The sequence below is a fragment of the Myodes glareolus genome, chromosome 11, assembly GCF_982192425.1.
Source record: "Myodes glareolus chromosome 11, mMyoGla1.1, whole genome shotgun sequence".
NCBI lineage: Eukaryota > Metazoa > Chordata > Mammalia > Rodentia > Cricetidae > Myodes > Myodes glareolus.
Genome location: NC_142036.1, coordinates 84,438,155 through 84,461,011, shown reverse-complemented (window position 1 = coordinate 84,461,011; position 22,857 = coordinate 84,438,155). Strand labels below are relative to the sequence as shown.

The 22,857-nt window shown below is 35.6% G+C and overlaps 1 protein-coding gene across 4 annotated transcripts in view; it reads left to right on the top strand.

Annotated features, from left to right (window-relative positions):
• Positions 1-22,857, top strand: part of Agmo (alkylglycerol monooxygenase) — a 273,840-nt gene that overhangs the window by 209,001 nt on the left and 41,982 nt on the right. The gene's annotated exons all lie outside the window — the stretch shown is intronic.

Genomic DNA, 22,857 nt, shown 5'->3' with positions numbered 1-22,857 from the left:
GTATCCCATTTCCTTAATATTAGGTTGGAATTTGACTACTGACTGGCAAGTGTCTCACTTGGCTTTCAGACTGCTTCATGGTTGGGAATGGTGGTAAGCAATTTTAATTCCAGTACTTGGGAGGCAGAAGCAGGTGGACCTCTGAGAGTCTGAGGTAAACCTAGTCTACATAACCAGACCCATGCCACCCATTGCAATATAGTGAGACTTTGCTTCAAAACCAGTCAAACAACCAATCAACCAACCAGCCAAAGAACAAGGAAGCAATGGCTACAAGATGAATTCTCAGAGAAAGTGGGAGGAAAGAAATTGTGATCTGAATTCTTTTCACCCTTAGCGTAAGTCACTAGCTAGACTTGATTTTTTTGTATTGAATATTTCATTAAATTAAAAAGCAACAAGAGTACTTTATGTTTTGAAAGAATATCTCAGCAGTAGCAATAGAGGAGGCCTATCAATTTTTATCTCTATTATAACAACTCCAATAACTGTTCATCTCCCTCCCTGAAGGTGGCTTCTTAAAAAAATTATCTTTTGATTTCATGGCACTATAAAAAGGCCTGGTCCTTTGAATGTTTAAAAATAGACATTTGAAATACATAATCAGAATATATGACACATAAGCAGTAAGTAAAAAATAAGACTTTTAATATGAAATAACCTGAAACAACACTCCAGTGCCTGGGAAATCTTGAGCTGTGAATCTCCCTGTGTTTCCATAACAATATGCATGCTGCAAGCCTTCTGATATTACCACTGCTTCCCAGTAACCTAATCAAATTATTGAATGACTTTAGTTTTTCTTCGTCAGTAGATTTGAGATCACACCCACAATCTCCCTGCCTGGGACTGTGAACTGTATATAGTCCAGCTCTTCCCTTCCACAGCTGTTCTATGAACTCACAGAGTGGGTTTCTATGATGACCCCAAGGGAGCAGAGAGAACAGAAAGAGCTAAGAAAGAAAAAAGGATGAAAGAGACTTTAAAAGATGAAATGAATGTTAAGAGATTCTGTAGGTCAAGAAGGCATATACAGTATGCATTCATTTATTCTGCAGTATAGGGGTTTTCAGTTAATTGGGCAGAGAGCCCACTTATTTTATAAAGTGTTCAGGGAGCCTGTCAAGTGGATGAAAGACATCCACTTGATATTTTCATCTGTTTATGCAAAACACTGAAAGTCGAATTAACACAATCTGCAGAGTCTCACGTTGGAGTCTAATAATTTGGGCGGTTAGAAACGTATCTACAATGCCTCATTTTCGATCATATGAATGCTATTTATTTATAAATAGATTGGAGAAGCAGTCATGATCTTCACAGGCTCCAGAGTGCCATGTGCATGCATACCTGGAGATGACTCCTTGAACGCTATTTATATGCCTTTCTACCTAGTACTTTCAGGGCACGACGAATCCAGCACTCCATTTTTCACAGCTTCTGTGAACTCTCTTGCTCTGCTCCTTTTCCTCTGCCTCTCAGCACCTTCCTGTTCCTCACATTCTTTTATGGCAGAGAACAGCTCTCTCACTTTTTCTAACAAGAAACACACACTGCAGGTCAGCAGCAGAGGTCACCTTCATGCTAGTGTCATAGGTCAAACAAGATCACTTACATTTTTCAGAAGGTCACTTCTTCTCACTGGGTGGGATATGACCTTTTTCCTGTTCAGAGAAAAGCAACCACCCCAGATGTTCACCACCCTTTCTCCTCCTCTCTGGCTTCCTCTATTCTTTTCCTAGTTTGATGCCAAACACGCAAACTTAGACATTAATCATTCTGGCTATCTTAAGCTAAGCATTTAGAAGATAGTGTTTATTTCTACCTAATACTTTTAAAACAAGAAAAACAAACATGCAATACTGAAAAACTGATATTTTTATATAAGATAAAACATAGGACATATATCCTCAGTTTTAGGTTGAATGTATAGTTCTGAAATTTGTTCCTTTTTAAAATATATTTTGAAGCATTACTTATATACATTTTTCTCCGTGTCTGTGTTGCTATCTCACATTGTGAGATGTAATTGTTTGGTGACTCTGCTTTGGAGCTCTACTTCTTAAATGGCTGGTGTCTTTTGCTTGTTCACTGACTATTCCTAGAGCCTTTAATCTTTTGAGAACTTTTAGATTTGTTCATTAACTCCAGAGCAACCAACTTTATGGGGAAGGGGGAATTTTACTAGTTAAAGACTTGTCTATATCTTTAATACGAGAGTGAAAACTAGATAATTTATCTATCTAACCTTCTTTCTGAAGATCAACTCTAGCCGATTGGTCACATATCACATACTCTAATTGCATTATCTTAAACACGAGATGTTGTTAAGGGGCTGGTAAGAGATGAGTAGAGAAAAGAGCACAAGAGAGGCTTCTTCTCTCCATGACTCTTACACTATAGCAGGAAAGTAGGGATGGACCTCCTGTTGGAAGCAGCCAGTGTACAATAGACAAGAGAGAACACCCCGTACTGTGCACACTCATTTATATATTTTAGCGACATTTCCAGATATTTTAATTTTTAAATAGCTTTTACGTTTCCCATCTCTTTTACATTCCAAAGTTTCTTTTTTTATTGAGTCCTGGAGTTGGAACAAAATAATATATCATGAAGCAAGGAAACCTGGCAAAAATATGCTACACCCTTTCTCTCCACACCTACTTTATTACAGAACTTTCATATCCCATAAAATTCCATAACTAGCATGACTTTTAAAAAGGGTTACTGTCTAGCTTTTCTTTTTAGATGAGTAAGCTTGTAAATTAAAATCACATTCCTCTCGAGATGAATGATTTCTTTTCAAAGATGTTTTGTTTATTCCACAGACAATATATAAAATATCAATGATTCCTAAGTTAAATACAATATTTTGGCTTGATAAATTACTTTATATTATATTTTAATAATTATTGCAAGATGAATTAATAGATAAACAGAAAGCTTGTATCTATAATAATGAGTTTGCCAAAGCTCATGCAGTGTTTACTTAAGGTATCATTAAATGAACATACTTCTACAGAAACAGGCCAGGAATCTTGTCAATATTCTGTTTTTGGATACTTACTCTCGTTTGACACCTGAAGTAACTGTGTGTGATCACACCCTGATGTTCAATGACCTGTACAGTTTTGTGTCCCTGAGCTCATTTCTCTATAAAAATGTTAAAATTTATTTTGCTAACTATGTTATTAAAAATCTCTGTGCAATCTAGTTTTTATATGTTATATATTCCTGTATTTATCTGGTTTTAGATGGTACTGAGCTACAAAACTTCTTGGAGTCTGTAAAAGTTTCATGGGTCGTCAGCCTTGTGGTTAAATAGGTCTGATTCATCTCTGCATTTCTATTTATTTGTTTTCATAGTCATTTTTACAAGGTAATTTATAAATGGCAACTCATGCTATTAATTGTAAAGATCTTGAGAACTACTTGACTGATTTTTCTCATGGTGCTCAGGTATTAAAAGTATTTATATTTACTTTTGTACACAGTCAACATATGCTTTTAGATTATCACCAGTGACACTTTCAGTCCAAGACATGGAATCACTGAAGCAATATTAATGTGAGAAATACTTTAAGCATGCAGTTGTTTCTTGGAACCCAAGAAATCATTATTATATTGTAGTAGGAGACCATTTGTTAGTTCCCAGCTGTTCAGCCTCCTAAAATAACCACTCAGAATCTGTACTAATTAAATTACTGCTTGGCAAATCACTATGGCATATTTCTCGCAAGCTTTTACACATTAAATTAGCTCATTTCTCTTATTTTATACTTCACCACAAGGTTCATGGCCTACCGACAAGGTTCCAACTGGCAGTTTTTGTCTTTCTTCTCTGGAAGCTACATGACATCTCTTGACTCCACCTTCTTTCTCCCAGCATTCAGTTTAGTTTTCTCTGCCTAGCTCTACTCTACCCTATCACAGGCCAAGGCAGTTTTTTTTTATATATTAACCAATAAAAGCAATACATATAAAGAAGGATTTCTCACACCATTCTATGCTTTTTAAGTTAGAAATCCTGTATATGAGCGTGTGTGTGAGAGAGAGCAAATTCAAGTGACTCTTAAGTTCAACTGGTAATAATGTAGCATTATTACCTAAAGTCATTGCATGGCTGGAGGTAAATCTCTGGAAAATGATTCTTTCACTGAAGAAGAATATCTGCTGCTATTTGGCGTTAGACTTCAGTTCCATAATTTCTGTAACTTTTTTTTTTTTTTTTTTGCTAAGCCATGTTACAGAATGTCATCCACACCTTTATGACTTTCTAAATTCCTCCGGGAGGCTTGCTATTTTTCATGTCATTTTATGGTAGAATAATAGCTTCTTCCATTCATTGGACGAGGTGGCACTCTGTACCATTCATACTAAAATGTAGTATGAGTGTTATACGGCATGATATTAATCGGAAAAAACAACCTTTTCTTTCCTTTGTAAACTATTCCCTTGATTTTCTCTTAGAAACTCTAATATAACTATACAGGATAAATTTTCTTGAAAATTTTCAAATTTTCCTCCCAGATAATAATAATAAATATTCATGTCAACCATTTATGCAAAAGATTGAAGATGTTAAAACCAGTATGAGAAATTGATGTTATTTAGTTTCTACACTGGGGATATGATTGGAAAAATACAGTTGGACTACAGCGACATTAATTTGATTTAGATTTTACTGGTGAAGACACCTAACCATGTTGGCTCTTACAAACTTTGACTCAGCCTTTCCATTATTGCCCTTAATATGCTGTTCTCTTTACTAACATCTGTATGAACATATTGGGTATCTCTGTGTTCAAATCTCACCTAGCTTCCCGTATCTCAACCCAAATACTGAACATGCCTTTAAACCTTCCTAATCACCATTTGCTACTTCTACATCTATTTCCTCTATTCTTTACTGAAAGGTAAATGTTGCTTTTTTCTAAGTTGTCAGATAGCCCAGTGAAAACCTCACGGTGAAAACCTGATGGATCAAAGAGGTGGCAGAGAAATGGCTCTATGATTTCCTTTTTTGCTGAAGACCCAGCAAGCTTGTCTCTCTACATATGTCTCAGATCAATAAAACCTTGTGAATGTCTAAGTTCTTCTCCATTACGTCCTGTGTGTCTCTCTACCAATCCCCATGGGCCTTCCATAGCTCTATGGCTAATTCTTATCAATTAGTCACTAGCTCCACACCTTGATGCAAAGTCAATTTTATGAACACAGTCTTGGAGTTTCACAGTGCGGCCAAATATCCTTCAACAATAAAACTGACTTTTTCCTTCTAAATTCCATTTTTATAGTCAATCACTCAAAAATTTATCCAGTTTCCTTTTTTATGACATTATTTACCTGTATCTTCTCTATCTTACAAGCCATCATCTGTTATATAAGTAGAAAACACAAGTTGAACACACACCTTTTTCGGGGGGTTTGTTGCAGCACATGCTTTTTATCCCACCATTCAGTAAGGCAGAGACAGGTAGCTCTCTGAGTTGAAGGCCAACCTGATCTGTAGAGTGAGTTCCAGGACAGCCAGGGATTCATTGAGAATTCTGATTAAAAAACCAATAAATAAAAATAAATAAATAAATATTAAAAATAAAAGCTATACCCCACCAAACTGAAAAATCTAAAAGAAATCAATTATTTTCTTGATATACCTCCTGCCAAAGTTAAAACAAGATCAGAGAAGACAATCCCCAGGGAAAGAGAAGAAGTCCTCAAAAGTCTTGGAGATGTTATGGATAGAAGAAATATACCTCATCATAATAAAAGCTGTTTACATCAAGCCCATAGTCAACATCAACTTAAATGGGGAGAAATGCAAAACAATTCCTTTAAAATAGGAACAAGACAATGCTGTACATTAGATCAGTACATTTTAAATGTGGTACTTGGAGTCTGAATTAAAACAATAAGGAAACTGAAGGAGATCAAGGAGATATAAAGGAAAAGAAATAAGCCCAATTATTTTTATTGTATATGACGTGATTGTATATATAACTTACCCTAAAAAAATTATACCGAGAAACTCTACAACTAATAAGCACTCTCAGCAAAGTATCTGGATACAAAACTAAGTCACAAAAATTAGTAGCTATTTTATAAGCAAATGGCAAATGGACTGAGATAGAAATCAGGGAAAACACCCTTTGCAATAGCCTCAACTAATACAAAATATTTTGGAGTAATTCTAACCAAGGAAGTGAGAGATTTGTATGATAAGCAAAATCAAAGAAGATGTAGAATTAATCCTGAATAATGAAGAAGCTGCTGGAGGTAGCACCATCCCCAAATTCTTGCTGTATTATAGAGGAAGAGTTGTAGTGAGGGGCTGCGGGAAGGCCTGCTTTTCATCCCGCACGGCTCCTGCACGGCTAGCTTAGCCCCGAAAATAACAACACACAAATTGTGTTCATTTAAGCACTGCCTGGCCCATTATCTCTAGAGAGTTAGTTACTGACTAACTCTCATATCTTGATATTAACCCATTTCTAATAATCTGTGTAGCACCACGAGGTGGTGGCTTACCGGAAAAGATTCAGCATGTCTGACCTGGGGACTGACTCCATGGCGTCTGCCTCATAGCCCTCTTCCCAGTATTCTGTTTTGTTTACTCCGCCTACTTAATTTTCTGTCCTATCAAAGGGCCAAGGCAGTCTCTTTATTGACCAATGAAAATAACACAATAGACAGATAACCCTCCTCCATCAAAGAGTAATAAAAACAGCAGAGTATTGGCACAAAGCACATATTTGATCAGTAGAATCAAACAGACACAGACTTAAATCCACCCATCTATGAACATCTGATTTTATATAAAGAAACTAGAAGTACACAGTGGAGGAAAAATAAAAACCAACACCTTTAACAATTTTTTTTAAAGTAAATTTTATTAAATTATAAAAGTTTCCATTTCCGCCCCTCTTCCCAACACCCTCCCACTCCCCCCACTCCCTCTTCGTCCCTTAGGGCAGTCAGGGTTTCCTGCCCTGTGGGAAGTTCAAGTTCCTCCCCCCTCCCTCCAGGTCCAGGAAGGTGAGTATCCAAACAGACTGGATCCCCAAAATCCAGTATATGCAGAGGAAACAAGTCCCAGTATCATAGTCAATGGCTTTTCAGAAAGACTTCGGGCCAGCCACATTCAGAGAATCCAGCCAAATTCCGAGAATCTGGTTAGATCACGTCCTCGTTCAGTCCCAGTCCAACTGGCCTTGGTAAACTCTCATTAGATCCGTTCCCTTGTATCAGTGGGTGATAGCATCCCTCGCAGTCCTGATTTCCTTTTTCATCTTTAACAAATTTTGCTGGTCAAACTGGACATTTGCACATAAGAGAATCCCCCCTCCCCCCAAAAAAAATCAGACTTAGCATCTCTCCCAAAACTGAATTCTAAATGGATCGAAGACCTCAACATAAAACCAGATATACTGCGCCCAAAAGAAAAATTGGCAGAAGAAAAGACTTTTTGAATATAACACAATTAGTATAGGAACTAAGATCAACAATTAATAAACGGGGCCTCATGGAACAAAAAATCTTCTACGTGGCAAAGAAAACCATCATTCGGATAAAGAATGGGATAAGATTTTACCATCTACTACACCTCTGATAGTGGGCTAATTTCCAAAATATAAAAGAACTCATAATTCTATATCAAGGAAACAAATAACTAAATTTTAAATAGGGTGCATGTCTAAACAGAGATTCCTCAAAAGAAAAAAATAATCAAATGGCTGAGAAACACTTAAGGAAATTGGCAGCAAGACCTCATTTCTGAGAAAAACACTTACAAAACACATTGAGCATACAAAAATTTGTGGTTGCCTACATAGAGCCCCTATCTATGTGCTGGCAGCTTTGATTCAGGAATGTACACTTCTCACTACCAAAAGAGAATCATAAACATAAACATGAACCCAGTCACAGACCCTCTGATTTACAATGGTGTCCTAGTTTACAATGGTGTCCTGCCTGCATGATATGCTGAGACAAAGGTGAAACAGAGTTTGTGGGTATAACCAACAAAAATATATTATTTAAGAACTACTCCATAAGATGAGATGGGATCCACACCCAACACTGAATTATTACCTAGAACCTAACACTAGATAGCCTAGAAATTTAGTAAAACTAAATACCACCACAGTGCTAAAACAAACAATAAGCAATCACAAAACATAGCAATCAAATGACTTCTAAGGTCATTCTGCTGTACTAATAGGTCAATGCCTTGTTCAGTCACCATCAGAGATGCTCCCTCCTGCAGTAGATGGGAACTAGAAGAGAAACCCACAAGACAAGAACAGGCAATGAGAGACCTTGGAACACAGCTAAAAATGGATATCTCTATCCCTCCCCGCAGGGTTGAGGGAATCTTGTGGAAGATGAGGCAAAAGAATATATGAGCCAGAGGGGATGCACACCACCAAGAAATCCAAGTCCTCTAAGACAACAAGATTGATTCAAATATGACCTCACAGAGACTCAGGTTGCATGTATAGAACCTTCATGATTCTGTACCAGGTCGACTGCTAGAAGTGAATAGGGAAGTAGACACAAGAAGTTCCCATCCATAACCTCAAAGCAATCTCTAACTGATAATCACTTGCAAATGAAAATTTTTGAGGGACTCAAACCACTCCTGAGGCTAGGATGCATCCCCAGCAGGAAATGCCTATTGGAAAATGAACTCATGGATATCTTTGGATATTCCTTGTCTCATAATGGCATATTAGGGATTTCTTTTCTTAATTTTTTCTGATATTTTTACTTGATTATATATTTTTCTTCTCTATTTTTACCCTATAACTCTTTTCCATATATATTATGGTTTCCAATTTAATCTTTTTATGGGACTCTTGAGTGTTTAAATCAGTGTGTCTTCTTCTTGTATCTTCTTTTAGGCTCTTTTCCTTCTTTTATGTGGATTTATTTTGTTTTGCTTTGTCCTATTACAAAATTGGTAGGTCAATCTTTGTTCTATGTTATTATTTCATATTCTTACTATTACTTAGAAAACTGATTATTTTCTAATTAGAGACAGAAAGAAGGTGGACCTGAATGGGAGGGGAAGTTTAAGAGAAGTAGCAATAGGGAAAACTGTGATCAGTATATATTATGTGAGAAAAAAAGTCCATTTTCAATATAAGGGAAAAAAGAATGAATAAAACTGCTGCAAACAGAGCCAAAACTGTCAGGTACTAGAACAACAACACACTCAGATGCTCTGTGACTACCAGAGATTTGGAAGAGCTCCCAGCCTTAGAAGTTGGAGGAGACTTGTGTGATACTTGCCAAAACTGTTGGAGGCCCTAAGAAAGTTCTTTTAAACCCTTCTGTTTATAAAGATGGAGTTATTCTTTCTTCTCTATGTGCAAGTTTTTGCTTTTCTTTTTCAAGGCCCATATAAATCCAATAATCTTTTACTTCAACACAGTTTATGATTTGGTTTAAAGATTTATAAAGGTGATCCTAGAAATAATAAGAATCGAACTAAAGATCAAAATTTATGTCAGTGTATTTATGAGAGCAGAAGAAATGCTAAGATCTGTAATCTTAACTATAAATGCTTACTCTCCTTTATATGTAAATTCTTTCAGAAACATGTAAGAAAATTGACATGGATGCCAGGTCCCTTTCTTCACTAATTTGTAGGGTTGTTATTTTTCTTAAAGCCCTTCCCTCTTAAGGAATGCAAACCAGAGAAGACAATACAGTCTGCAGTTTTTTATGAAGACTCATTCTTTTGTTTATTGGAAGGAAAGATTTTTGATAAATGCTTCCAAAAGAACAGCCGTAGGTCAACACATAAGATGGATCAAGTCACATTAACCATGCAGTTGCACGCTAGACATGCTACAGTGAGGAACAATGGGATTTAAAGTTTAGAGGTTATATTTATTGAGTCATTTTATTTCTGTGTAGAAAATAAGAATTTAGCCAAAATTAATTTTTTTAAAAAGTAGTTACTATTTCTTATTTTTTTAATTAATTAATTTATTCTTAGTCTCTCTGATGAGTGGATGGGGTGCGGTGCAGGGAACAGGGGAGCAGGAGGAGAGGAGGGAGGAGTAACTGGGATTGGTATGTAAATAGAATAGTTATTATTTTTTACAAAATAGATAGTGACCTTGAGAAACCTAGTAGTAATAACCTAAGAGTCAAGATTTCCACAGCAACTCAAAGATATCTACCATAGGTTCAAACGCACTGATTTGAGCCAATATGTGAATAACTTAGTTTAATAATCCAGATGGTCTCAGTGAAGCCTTGTATTCCACTGAAAGAGTAACTGGTAAGTTTCTATAAAGGACCCAATCTATATAATTACTTTAGCTCATGTAACAACAGATTTGTCGATAGTGGTATAGAAACCAGTATCCACACAAAAAAAAAATCCATGGGATTTAGATTGTTTGCAAATGTTCTGATGTTTTCATGTAAATATTCTTAGACATCTATATATTAATGACAAGTTCTCACCAATGTCAAGTTAAATAGATAGAACTCATATCAATAATAAAGCATACATACCCTTAACATTTGACTGATCTCTGTGGACCTTAAACTGACTAACAGAGCCAAATAAAAACATGAGCTAGTGCTTTATTTATTACTTATTATTAATTTGTTTACTTATTGATATATTGTTGAACTTAGAGCCTCTCACACGATAGGAAAGAACTCTATAATTTAGTTACCTCCCCCCCCTAGCAATTTAATATTTTCTCTTTGTTTTCAGACAGAATCTGGCTAAGTTACTCACACCGGTGTTGTACTTGCTCTGGCCTAGGCAGGCCTTGAGTTCACAATTATCATTTCTCAGGCATACACCCCTCCTAATCTAGTAGCTTGGGTTGCAGGTGTGAGAGAATGGATCTAACTAATGTTTGTAGTCTTATTGTATTCTAAAACAAAGCAAATGAGGCCAAGAAGCTATTCCATTGTGTGTTAAAGAAGATATACGGTTGGAATAGAGAAGCAAGATTGGGTTGCCAATAGAAGACAGTTTTAGATAAAACCAGTTGAAAAGTTGAAGTGTCTTGCTCTCAGTCATATAGTACAATAAATTAAATCTATTTCTATGGTGTTGTGCTCTTTAGGCTTACATTAATGCATAGGATTTATATTATTATTATTATTATCATCATTATTATTTGGGATCACTGAATTAGTACAATTTTAGGTACCCATAAATAAAACACACATACAGGGATTTTTTTTACAAATTAATGTCTCTACAGAATTCATATACACAATTTCCTGTATTCTTTGATATACTAGCAATATCCTGTAAAGACCAGTAGTACTCATTAGTAAAAATGGGTGTTCAGACTTCATATGGATAACTAAATGAATCGAGGTAGGAATAAAGAAGACAGTAAAGACTGAAGAAGATTTGGTTTAAAAAGAAACAATCTTGAGAACGAAGGTAATCAATGGAACTTTAAGGCCTTTAAGGTAACCATTCCTCATAAGCAGGCAATTAAAATACCACTCTACATATATTTGTATCAATGGTGTGGATGTATTCCTAGAAATGCATCTAAAAACTGCCTCCATTAAAAGTTTCTGTCTGTTCCATGGATGCTTCCAGGGTCCCTTTGGAAAGTGACAAACAGTGAAATGGGCACAAATAGAAATAGAAACTGTATCAGTAACCCGGATGGATAGAGAAGTGAATCATCAGAAATCAGATTTCTACAACATAAACCTTTACTTTTCAAGTGCCAAGAAGGACTCTTTCGAGATAATGACTCTTTAAGGTTAGAGATACAATTTAAGAGCAGAAATGGCAATATTAAATTCTGTTGTTAGCCATCACCCTTACTGCCTTTGGCAAGAAAAACAGTGTGGTGCATTACTACAGGAGCCATGATTATTTTCGAATACAGTTTTAAGTTACTGTTTGCCTGGGGTCATCTGCCACCTTGGTTACCACCCTACATCTGCTATACAGGTGCAATGAACTGTAACTGTATATTGTCTCAGGAAGCTCTCCATTTGCCTTTTATAAAACTGAATACTGATGTGTGAATAAATGAATATAAAGAAAATTTTGAACATTACCAAAATTATTATATTTGAATTGTTTGAAAAGAATCCAATTAGAAAGATTATTTTCACTAATGGATGCTTTATATGCACTTTTTGGGGAAATGGATATAATCCTCCAGTATCTTTTATCTACTTGTTTTGTTTTGTGGTTTTCTTTTTTGGTTGTGTCTTTGTGTTTCTCAGGCATCGCTGGAATTCAATATAATATAGACCAAGCCAGGCTTGTGATAAATATTCGTCTCTTTCTACCTTCTGAGCCATGGTAGAAAAGACCCATGTCATGTCACTACACTTAATTTCTTCAAATTCTCTCCCTCTCTCTCTCTCTCTCTCTCTCTCTCTCTCTCTCTCTCTCTCTCTCTCTACCTCTCCCCCCCCCCGTTACTGATCTTTCAAAACTCCATTTCGTTTCACTACTTTTCATTCTTTGCATTTATGTCTATCACTCCTTTCCTTCTTACCGGAATTTACCTATATAACAGGCAACCCACAGCTTCATTTCTCGTCCCTCTGTTTGGCTGGAGGTAGTCTCACCAAGGAAATCTATAAGCATTTTCAAAAGGTTGCATGTTAAACATGTTCTGATCTCATTTCAGAGTAGAAAAGCAAAGTAACAAGTGGGTCATACAGAAGAAATACCGAATGAATGTGGGGATGTTCTAACTCAAGGAAGATCAGTCTGTTAGGTTAGTGTTAACTACACTGAATAAAATTTAAAAATAGAGAATCAGTGCACAAAGTCGCCTAGCTGCCTTGATCACCTAAGAATTGAAAGGAAAGCACAAGAAGGGAATAGGAATGTAGGGGAAGAGGGAGATGAGATGAAGGGCAGAGAGTGGGAACATGAAAATCCAATCCCCCTAAATAGAAACAATACCTTTAATCTCACACACTGCATGCAGTTTAAAGATCATTCTGGTTTCCTGCTTTATAGTGAGAAAGAATTCTAAAGCAGAAGTATTCTGGTTTATAACCGATGATGATAAACTAAATATGCAGCTTGGTACTAGTAATTCATACGGATAGTACAGCCAGACTGTGGTAAAATGATCATCTGGAGGGGGATATTACAAATCTAAAGAAGAGCTGGGAACCATGTGTTTTTACTTTATTATTCTGAGTTTTCACATTATGCTAAGCAGATTATTGAAATACAGTTTTGGTTAACTACAAAGGAAGACTCCATAAAACAAATCTGTTTGGGGTGTGTAGCTGGGTGTGGTGCTAAACAGCAGCTTTATGTTTCTGCTTGACTTTTTAAGTGGGTGGTAATCTTCACTGCCCACAAGAGCTGTACACAGGAGTATTCCAGGGTAATGGGAAAGCATATGATTTCATTTAGATAGAGAAGCCAATGAGTACTTTCTTCTGTCCTCTCCTGCCCTCCACTTCCGCTTTTAATTGCCTTTAATATTACAGTAACATCCTGAACGGACAGTGTTTGAGGTAAATTGCACTTATAGGTAAAATATAATACTCTTTATACATCTTGTTGCAATGGACTGTTTAGTAATTTGTATGCCTGAAAGACACTGTATTTCTAGTCTACCGGTGAAAAATTTAAGTCTCTGGTAACCTAGACAACTATAAAATTATGTTCTTTATATTTTCAAGAAGGAATTAAGATCATTTAAATTTACTTATTTGTTACAAAAATCATAAACAGACTAGCATGTGTATTAAGTTATTACCCACTTTTATTTTGTATATTATAAGTAATTTGTTATAGCATATTCATAAGAGACAACAACCCATATTTTAACATTGGAATTGCATAATAGTTCACCAAAGAAAGGCATCCTGTACTGGATAAGGTCATGATTCTTAATCATCTAGCTCATGTTTATCATATTTTATACCTATATGATACATTATATTTGATATTAGTATATTTTGATTCTTGTTTATTTTTAGTTAAAGACTGCAAAATTTCAGAATAATTCTTCTAAAAGCAAAATTCATATTAAAACTAAGCCAAATAAAAAAATGATTAAGTGGTAATTTGTTTAATCACTTTTTTTATTTTTGAGATCATAATTTTATTACATCATTTCTCACTTCCCTTCCCTCCTCTTAAATTTTACATATACCCCATCTTGCTCTCTTCAAATTTGTGATCTCATTTGTTATTAATTGTGATTACATGCAAATATGTATATATTCCAAAATATTATCTTCTCACTTTACATAATGTTACGCATATAAACGTCTAAATGCTTTAAAACTATTGAATCTTAGAAGAGCAAATAAAATATTCTCACTGAAGAGCGTCCCTTGTTTAGAACCTTCAGGGAGGAACACTGACAGAGCATCTATTCATTTATTTATTTATGCAAATTTATTTATATAAATCATTAGTGTTTCTGTGGGATAGCTGATAGTTAAACAGTGTTCATTTATTAATTCTATCTTAGATCTATTTATCCAATGCAATCTTTGGTGAATACTGAGATTCTTTAGCAAATCTTTGAAATCCTTTATATTTTCTTTTGTACTTAACTAGAGTGTAAATAACTTGTGAGTAGTAGTTGAGGCTGTTTTCTGGTACTCATCTTTTGGGTTTCGTGGAGAATTGTCTGAGAGTTCACATGACTCTGAGGCTGGCCTTAAGCAGGCTGTGCAGTTCAGGATGACCTTGCATTCTTGATCCTCCTGCCTCCACATTGCCAGTGCTGATGGCAGTTGCACCAGCAACTGTACCATATTTATATAATGCTGGGACTGAACCCAGGGCTCAGGAGTGCTAGAAAAAACACTCTATCATTTGAAATGTATTATCAACCTGATATTTCTTTTTAAAGAAAAATACAAATAGGTGATTCTTCAGAGATTTGTTTGTTTAAATATTATGTACCTAGAGTCTACTCTTGGTTTGTTGTTTTATATTATATTTACAATAAACATGTTGAGCATAATCTTTCCTAAAAGAGTTTAAGAATAGCTATGTGAAGTAGTATGAAGGGAAACGTGCATATTCTTCCACAGTGATTTCAGTCAGGTCCATGGGAACTCGAGTTACTTTAACACATGAGCAATTTTTGAAAGCAAGAAACTGAAGAGAACTTGCCAGTAAAGTATAGGCAAAGGAGATATCTTGTGGGTCAAAAGTGGAAAGTTGGGCATAGGTTAAACTGCTTCAGTGTGCTTAGCGTGGGGCAGAAAAGGGACAACCTTGGTAGGGGTAGAGTGGTAGAGGTGAGCCCATGACAGATGGGCCTGAAGAGCTCAGACTCTCTCCTTGTACAATTAAAGCATGCCCACAATCTTATTTATTTAAAAGAAATATGGTTCTGTTGAGCTATGAAAATTGTATTGTTGGGTACATGAGAGGATGTACGAAGCAAATTTTAAATATTCTGATCTAATTTTTTTCACTTTCTTGCTTTCTAGAGACAAAACTTCATTCATAAACTGCTCCACTACCTTTCGGGATATATAAAAACCTTGAGCTTTCTAATCTCTTTCCGTGAAACTGTATCAACCACCACCCTTCAGAGTTGTCCATTATTAGGCCACCAGGACATGTTCCTTCATTTCTTTGTTATTTTTTTTGTCATTGTTGTTTTAAGATTAATTAATTATGTAGAGTGTTTTGCTTGCATTTCAGAAGCTCCTTCATTTCTTAATGTTTTAAGATATTTTTTAATGTTCCTAGATATTTTCACTTTATCCAGCACCACCCTTAACTCAATTCTGGAAAATCTAAATATACAAGGATATATTTTTAGTGAATATTAGACCTATTATTGTCTAATGATTTAGTTCTATCCCTGTTTTGATTTGAATTCCCTTAGATATAGCACAGCAATTCTAAATAACAATAACTGTTGATACCTCCAAATTCTGTCTCATAGCGCTGTGCATTGACCAACACTCCGCACATGCCAGCTCTAGGACACCAACTGTAACTGGTCTGCTACCACACACTGATTAAACAAAATCATTTCTTTGCTTCTTATCTCAACACCTTCAACATCCTCAGAATTTATTCACAAGCCATTGTTTTATATATATGTAATCTTGTTTATATATTTGCAACCATCTTTCTATATTTACTTCTGCCATGAAGATTTACAAAACATCAGCCTTAGTTAATTCTGAGCATGATTGCCTCCACCTGACCAGTTGAATGCAGGCAGAATACAAAATAAGAGAAAATGGGCAGGGGAAGACAGAGAAAGAAGATAAATCCATGGTCAGGGAATGCAAGCTCATCCTTCACTAACAGAGAATTAATTCTTCCTTTCCCAGTCATTCTCCCAGTAATTCTTTGAGGTTTGGCTTACACTTTGAACATTCCTAATTTAGGTATTCACAGCCTCATTGTTCCTTATTTTCAGCTATTAATGTATTTACTGTTTAATAAAAACATCAAGCAATTAAGAAAAATCCTTTAATAAACTACAACCCACCAGTACCAAAATCTGCTTATATTGCCTCTGCTTCTGTCTTGAGAAATTAACTTTCTTTCTTCTTACCAGCCATTTAATCTGGGAAAAGGCCATCCCTCCTCATCTACACAGCACTGTCCTTTCAATTCCATTTCCCACATTGCCAATTATATATGTTGTTATTTCGTCCGGAAATAACTTCAACAATATACTAATCTTTGTAGTTTATCCCTTGATCTATGGCCTGTTTCAACAGAACCTCTTTGTTGTTCTGTGTCTGCTCTTCTGAATATATGAGTGATTCAAATGAACCCAGTGACTGCCATTTATCTTAGCTTGACCTGCATTTCACTGGGGACTTTAACTGCTTCTTAGGAATATTCTTTTTCTTCAGTGTCTCAGACTCTGGATTTCCTTCTGCCTCTTTGGCCTCGCAATTACTCATCTCTTCTTATCCTAAGTTGGAAATGGCTGTGAGCTTAGTTATGCCACCTTTTCTCCCTACTGTGTCTCTATATCCACCATCTTAGAATGTAATTCAGTCTCACAGCTGCAGAAAGCGAAAGACTGCCCTCTGTTTTACTGGTACTATAGTACTGATGAGGCATGTCCACCAGGTCTAATGAGTGTTTCAAATGTCCCGTGATTTTAATGGAATCAGTCCTCGTTATACTCACTGAAAATATCAGCATATAAAATCTGTTCCCTAGAAGTTTCCTCACCCGATTACACCTACCCAAAATGTTGTAGTCACTTTGAGCTTCTCTGTCTTGCACTCATATGCAGCTTGTGAAGAAGTCCTGTAGGTGGTACCTTCAGAATACAACTCAAGTTCAACCTCTGATGACCTCACAGCCCTATTCGACATGTGGCAAGCCACGTTCCCTCCACTGAGGTCACTGTGATTGACTCTGTCATCTCCTGTTTTTGCCTCCTTCAGCTTATTTTCATCAGAGCATCTACTACGGGGCTATTTCAAGGTTGTTGTACCTTCTTTGCCCGAAACACTCTGTTTCTGCTTTTCTCAAACCTCAAAGTCCTTAATGTATCTAGTAAATATGAGGAGTGAGGTCTCCCTTTTCCTTCTTTTCCTCTCTTGTTGCTCACCCCAATTGCAGATGCACTTTTTTTTTTTGCCTGGTCCAAGTGCAGTCTGCTATATCCCTCTTGGGGTTTTTCACTACATCAACCCTCTTCCTCAAATCGTCTTCCTTCTGAAAAATAAGCCGTCATGTAAGCTCATTAATGGGATGATATAGACATTTTAGCTGCTTATTGCCTAAGAGAACCATCACAGGTCTGACAGCTTACAATAACACACTATTTTTAACACTTTCAAAGTGTCAAAAGTCCAAAAATGACTGCTCAGTCCTCTGAAATGTTGCCAGTATCTGAGGTTTGAAGGGGAAGAAATCTATTCTCCTCTTACATAGTTGTCAACAGCTTTCAGTTCGTCAGAAGATACTTGGGTAAGAGCTAACTCTTGACTAGAGTCTTCACAAAGTTCCTTTCCAATGATTTCCTAACATGATGACTTCTTCCATAAAGCCTGAAATGAAAGGACTTCATAAAAAGGATGTCAAGTCAAAATGACAGCCCACAGCCTTTACACTGTCTGGACTGTTTTAGAAAAGTTGCAGGTACCAAGCCTCAACCCCTTTTAAATAATGCATGGAAGTTATATGTTCTATTAAAATCCTAGCAACATTTCTTTGGGAAAAAAAAAACTAAAGATGGTTTCAACATTGTGAGGAAAACCTACTACATGTCCTAGTAATGCCTCTGATTGGTAAATTCTGTCAGAATATGAAGGTTAGTGGGTGAAATATATCTGATAAGGCTATCAAATTTTGAACTACTCTTAACATCATAAGTTTATCAACGGCATGCACCCATGTTCCTTGCAGGGGACCCTGCAATTATGTTTAGTGATTTCCAGCAATGAGGCATAAAGTTGTAGGCTGAGCCGTGCTGGCTAGCAGTACCTTCCCCTACCTCTGAGGACTCTGAGGGCCCCATGTCTTATTGTCTATCGTACAAAGGCTACCTTCTACTTGACTGATCACAGAAATCCACTGGAAAGAATAGCTGATGCTGTCATATCTGCATGTTGTTCCCCTCTCCTGAGTCCTGAGTAAACTGTCTAAGTTGAATGGGACATTAAACTCTAAGTTTGGTGGGGAATACAGGGTAGCTATGGTAGACATTGTAATTATTATCTTCCTTAATTTTGTTAAATATCACAAAGAAAGAACTTGCTGTTTTATTTGCTTATTTATTACTTCTACGGAGTGTTGAAACAGCCACCCTTAAGGATAGTGACTGCCTTCTGCAGGGACACTTGCCCACATCTGATTCTCAGCCTTTTCATCACACACACAAGATTAGCTGTACCAAATTCCTTTAGTTTTAGCAACCCAGGCTAAAACTATTTTCTTGGTTGAAACTTGGTGGACACAAACCCACAGCCTCCAATTAAGTCCAAAATTCCAAATCTCTATGAGAGGAAATTAGGTTGGTTGATTTCTGTCAGTCGTTGCCTTCTGAAAGCCATCTTGGGGTAAAGAGGACATGCCATGGAATCAAACAGCAAAGGGAGGATTTAAGAAGAGGACAATGGTAGCAGCTGGAAAACAACATTCTGAGTTAACAAATATTATGTTAATATAGGGAAACATTACAGACCTAGCTAAAAATAAAGAAGTATATGTGCTAACAAACACACAGAAGCAAATTTATATGATAGGATATACAGATTTAACTTTCCACTTAGCCAAACTTTCTGTACTACATCGACTTGAACTTAATATTTAACAGAACAGGTAATCTCAATTATTTAAAAATGTTATCTCTGATAATTTTTATAAACAAGAATGTGTGTATGTGTGTGTTGTGTATGTGTGTGTGCAGAGAGAGTATGTGTGTGTGTGAAAGTGTTGTGTGTGTGTGTGAAAGTGTTGTGTGTGTGTGTAAATATGTTGTGTGTTTAAGAGAGAGGGGGACGGAGAGAGAGACTTCACTTCTGTTTAGTCTCATCTACCCCTGAGTCTTATACTTACTGGAATACGTTACCAAAGCATCAGACAGTCTGAACAAGGCTTGAATGCTACTGAACTTCAGTTCCCTCTGGTATTAAATAGACCAATAATTTTCATAATTAATGTATATTTTAATATGTTGCTGATTCATCTTCCATGTATATGAATCTGTTTTCTGTAAAAAGAAAAGAAAGCCTAGATACTTTTTTGAATGGATTAAAGTTCTTTCTGCAGTGAGATAACAACACATGATTTCTTTACAACTAACTTTATCATTTAAACAAATTACAAATTATTAAATTGTGATGGTTTTAAACAAGACGTCATTTATGTTACTCCCCAGGGACTACCTAGGTTAGCTCAGGTCAGCCAGTGAATATGAATATTGGGCTTTGTTAATAATTTAACAAATTGTGGTAACAGCACAATTATAATAAATTGTTGAAGACTTCAACGACAATTACTAAAAGATTGAGGACAAACCCATGAGTGGGTTATAATCTCTTGTCTACTAGCCTTGAATAAATACTGACAGATGCAACCTTGTAAGAGCAGATTTATCAAAAGATGTTTTCTAAGATGAGATTTAAAATATACCTTTGGACATTTTCCTAAGAGAAAATTTTGTAAACCTAAAGCTCTCAAGCTACATTTTAGGATCATTAAGCCTACAATATTAGATCATAATTCCTTCCTGATTTCACATCTGGGAAAAATGTTTGGAGAGAAGGGAGGATCCTGTCTTCTCCTAGACATGAGTATGGGTTTAGGAAATGTTGGAAAATAGATATATATTATATCTCCCATCCTACTAACTTCTAATTCACCCTTCTCATCTGTGTAACTTTTTATATAAATACCAATTCTTTACAAGAACCTAAGCCTTTCTTATTCACATTCTATTTAGCTAAAGATAGCCTTCTACATCAGGCTTCAAAATTATCATTTAAACTATCATTTTATCTTGGCTAAAATTTTCATTTTTTATACAAAAAAGATAAGGGCAAGTAGGGAAACAGTGACAAATTATTAAATATTCCATATAAAATTATGTATTTTAACAGACATCTCAATAAGAAACAGTAATGATTAATGCCCTTAAGTCTCTATTTTTTGTTGTTGCCATTCTGCTTCTACCAGTCCTGCATTCTAGAATGTGCTATATTCTTGGTCATCTACTTTTCTCTTAATACTATTGCTTTATTCAACTCATAACATTTTTCTTGACATTCCTATTGAATTCAGCAATAACTTTCCAATTGCTACATTATGTGATCATCATGTCGATCTTCACAAAATGACTCTGAAGATTTTTTAATAGAGCTAAAGATTAACTTTTCCTTGAAGAACATTGTCTGCTCTTGCTTTCCCTGGAGACCGGTATTCAAATTATATCTTTGGTGAATCTCTCATAATCTCATAGTCTTTATTAATGTTGACATTGTACTTGGCACCTTTAAATATTTCTTTTTAATATTGAAAAGATTAATTTTCCCCAATCAGTTTTGAAAGTTAATCAACACATATCAATTAGAGTGAGCCTCCTATGAGTCATAAAGATATGTTCTGGCTCTCAAAGAGTGGCAAGGTCTAAAAGGAGCGGGAGAGCAAGAGGACATTTTAATACTGTCCAGCCGTTGTTTGCACTGTCCCTTAAAGTCTTCAATGGATCTGAACTTTACTCATGTTAAGACTCGTGAGCTCATCAGAGCAGGATTACGACAGTAATTTCATTCATCTTTTACTGCCACGCCTACAAAGTGCATCCTCCATTTTAGTAAGAAATAACTATAAGACATGTGTCACAGATTTTAGCAATCTCAAATTGAGTATCCACAGAAAGAGTTGCTGATTGCCATTACTCATTTCAATGGAACGTACCACAGGAGTAAGCCCAATAATTCTCTCTGGCTTTAGGAGGTAAAACCCGTGAGCCATTATATGGTCTCAACACGATGTTGCTACAATTAACTTTCTTAACCCAACTATATATAACTATACAAATTGCCATTCAAATTGAAATTCTTTGCCAGCCCTCCTTTCCATAATCTATTTTACGTACTAATTTTGCTGTACTCTGAACCAAAACTTTGTGAATTTCCGTCAAAGAGGCCCAAAAAAATCTAGTTAATAAGATCAAAATCCAAATTAAAGAAAATATTTTAATAAACAATGTTTATTCAAATAGAATGATTTGAAAATATTTTTGGCTATTCTAATATGCCCAAAATAGTTGCTTTCTGAAGTTTCTTTTTTATTTACTATATGTAAAAATGCTCAAAAGAATTTACCTGTAGTTTCTTTCAGCAGGTGCAATGGAGGTCAACACTGGACTCTTAGATTTTCTAAAATTTTATATTTGTATACATGTTCTTTAAATAAATGACAATTGTATATTTAACATACAGTTTTAGAATTAATCCATTCTACTTGGAAATGCTTTGTGACTTTAGTTACATATATTATATGTTGAATGTTAATTTATTGATTAGTGTTTATATCGATTAAAATTATGATTTGCCTATTTGTGCAATATGAACAAGTAAATTGTTCATGAATTTACTCAGTAAAATCAGTAGAGTGATAGACGAATGTTCTGATTACCCACATCATACATTCAATATTCATTTTTGACCTATATTTTAACAAAAAAAAACTAGTATTGAGTCAAGGCACACACATCTTTGTTTATTATTTAGATTTTTTAAACAATTTGCTTAATTATCTTCTGGAATGATTTATTTAATAGTTATTATTTATTTATTAGTGGTATATGGTATCTTTTCTATTAAATATTTCACAAGGTCTAGGGGAGAGGTGATTCCACGGTAAAGATTACTGCACAAGACTGAGAATCAAAGTTTAGAATCCCAACATCCACATAAAAAGCCATGTGTGTTGATGGATGTGAAAAATCTCAGTTCTGTGAGTTGGGGAAGATGGAGATAGTTCCTTGGAGCTCACTGGCTACTTTCTTTCTCTCTCTCTCTCTCTCTCTCTCTCTCTCTCTCTCTCTCTCTCTCTGTCTCTGTCTCTGTCTCTCTCTCTCATACATCCATGTATATGTATCAATATTTGTTGACATATAAGCTTGAGAAAGTTTTTAGTGGCTCTTCTGCTAAAGAATGTGATAAATTGTAGAGCACAACTAAACATCCTTGAGCTATTGTTGATTAACTTTGTTGACATTTTAAAAAATCTACTTAATTAAAGTGTGGATGGTGCAAGGTTTGGACAGACTTGCATACTCCAAAATGTCAGTATCTGAAACATTCAGGAAGCCATTTTAATTAACAGAATATCAAGAGCAAATGCGCTCATTAACTAAACAAATGTCTACTTAGTACCTAATGCAGCTTATTCAGTTTGCA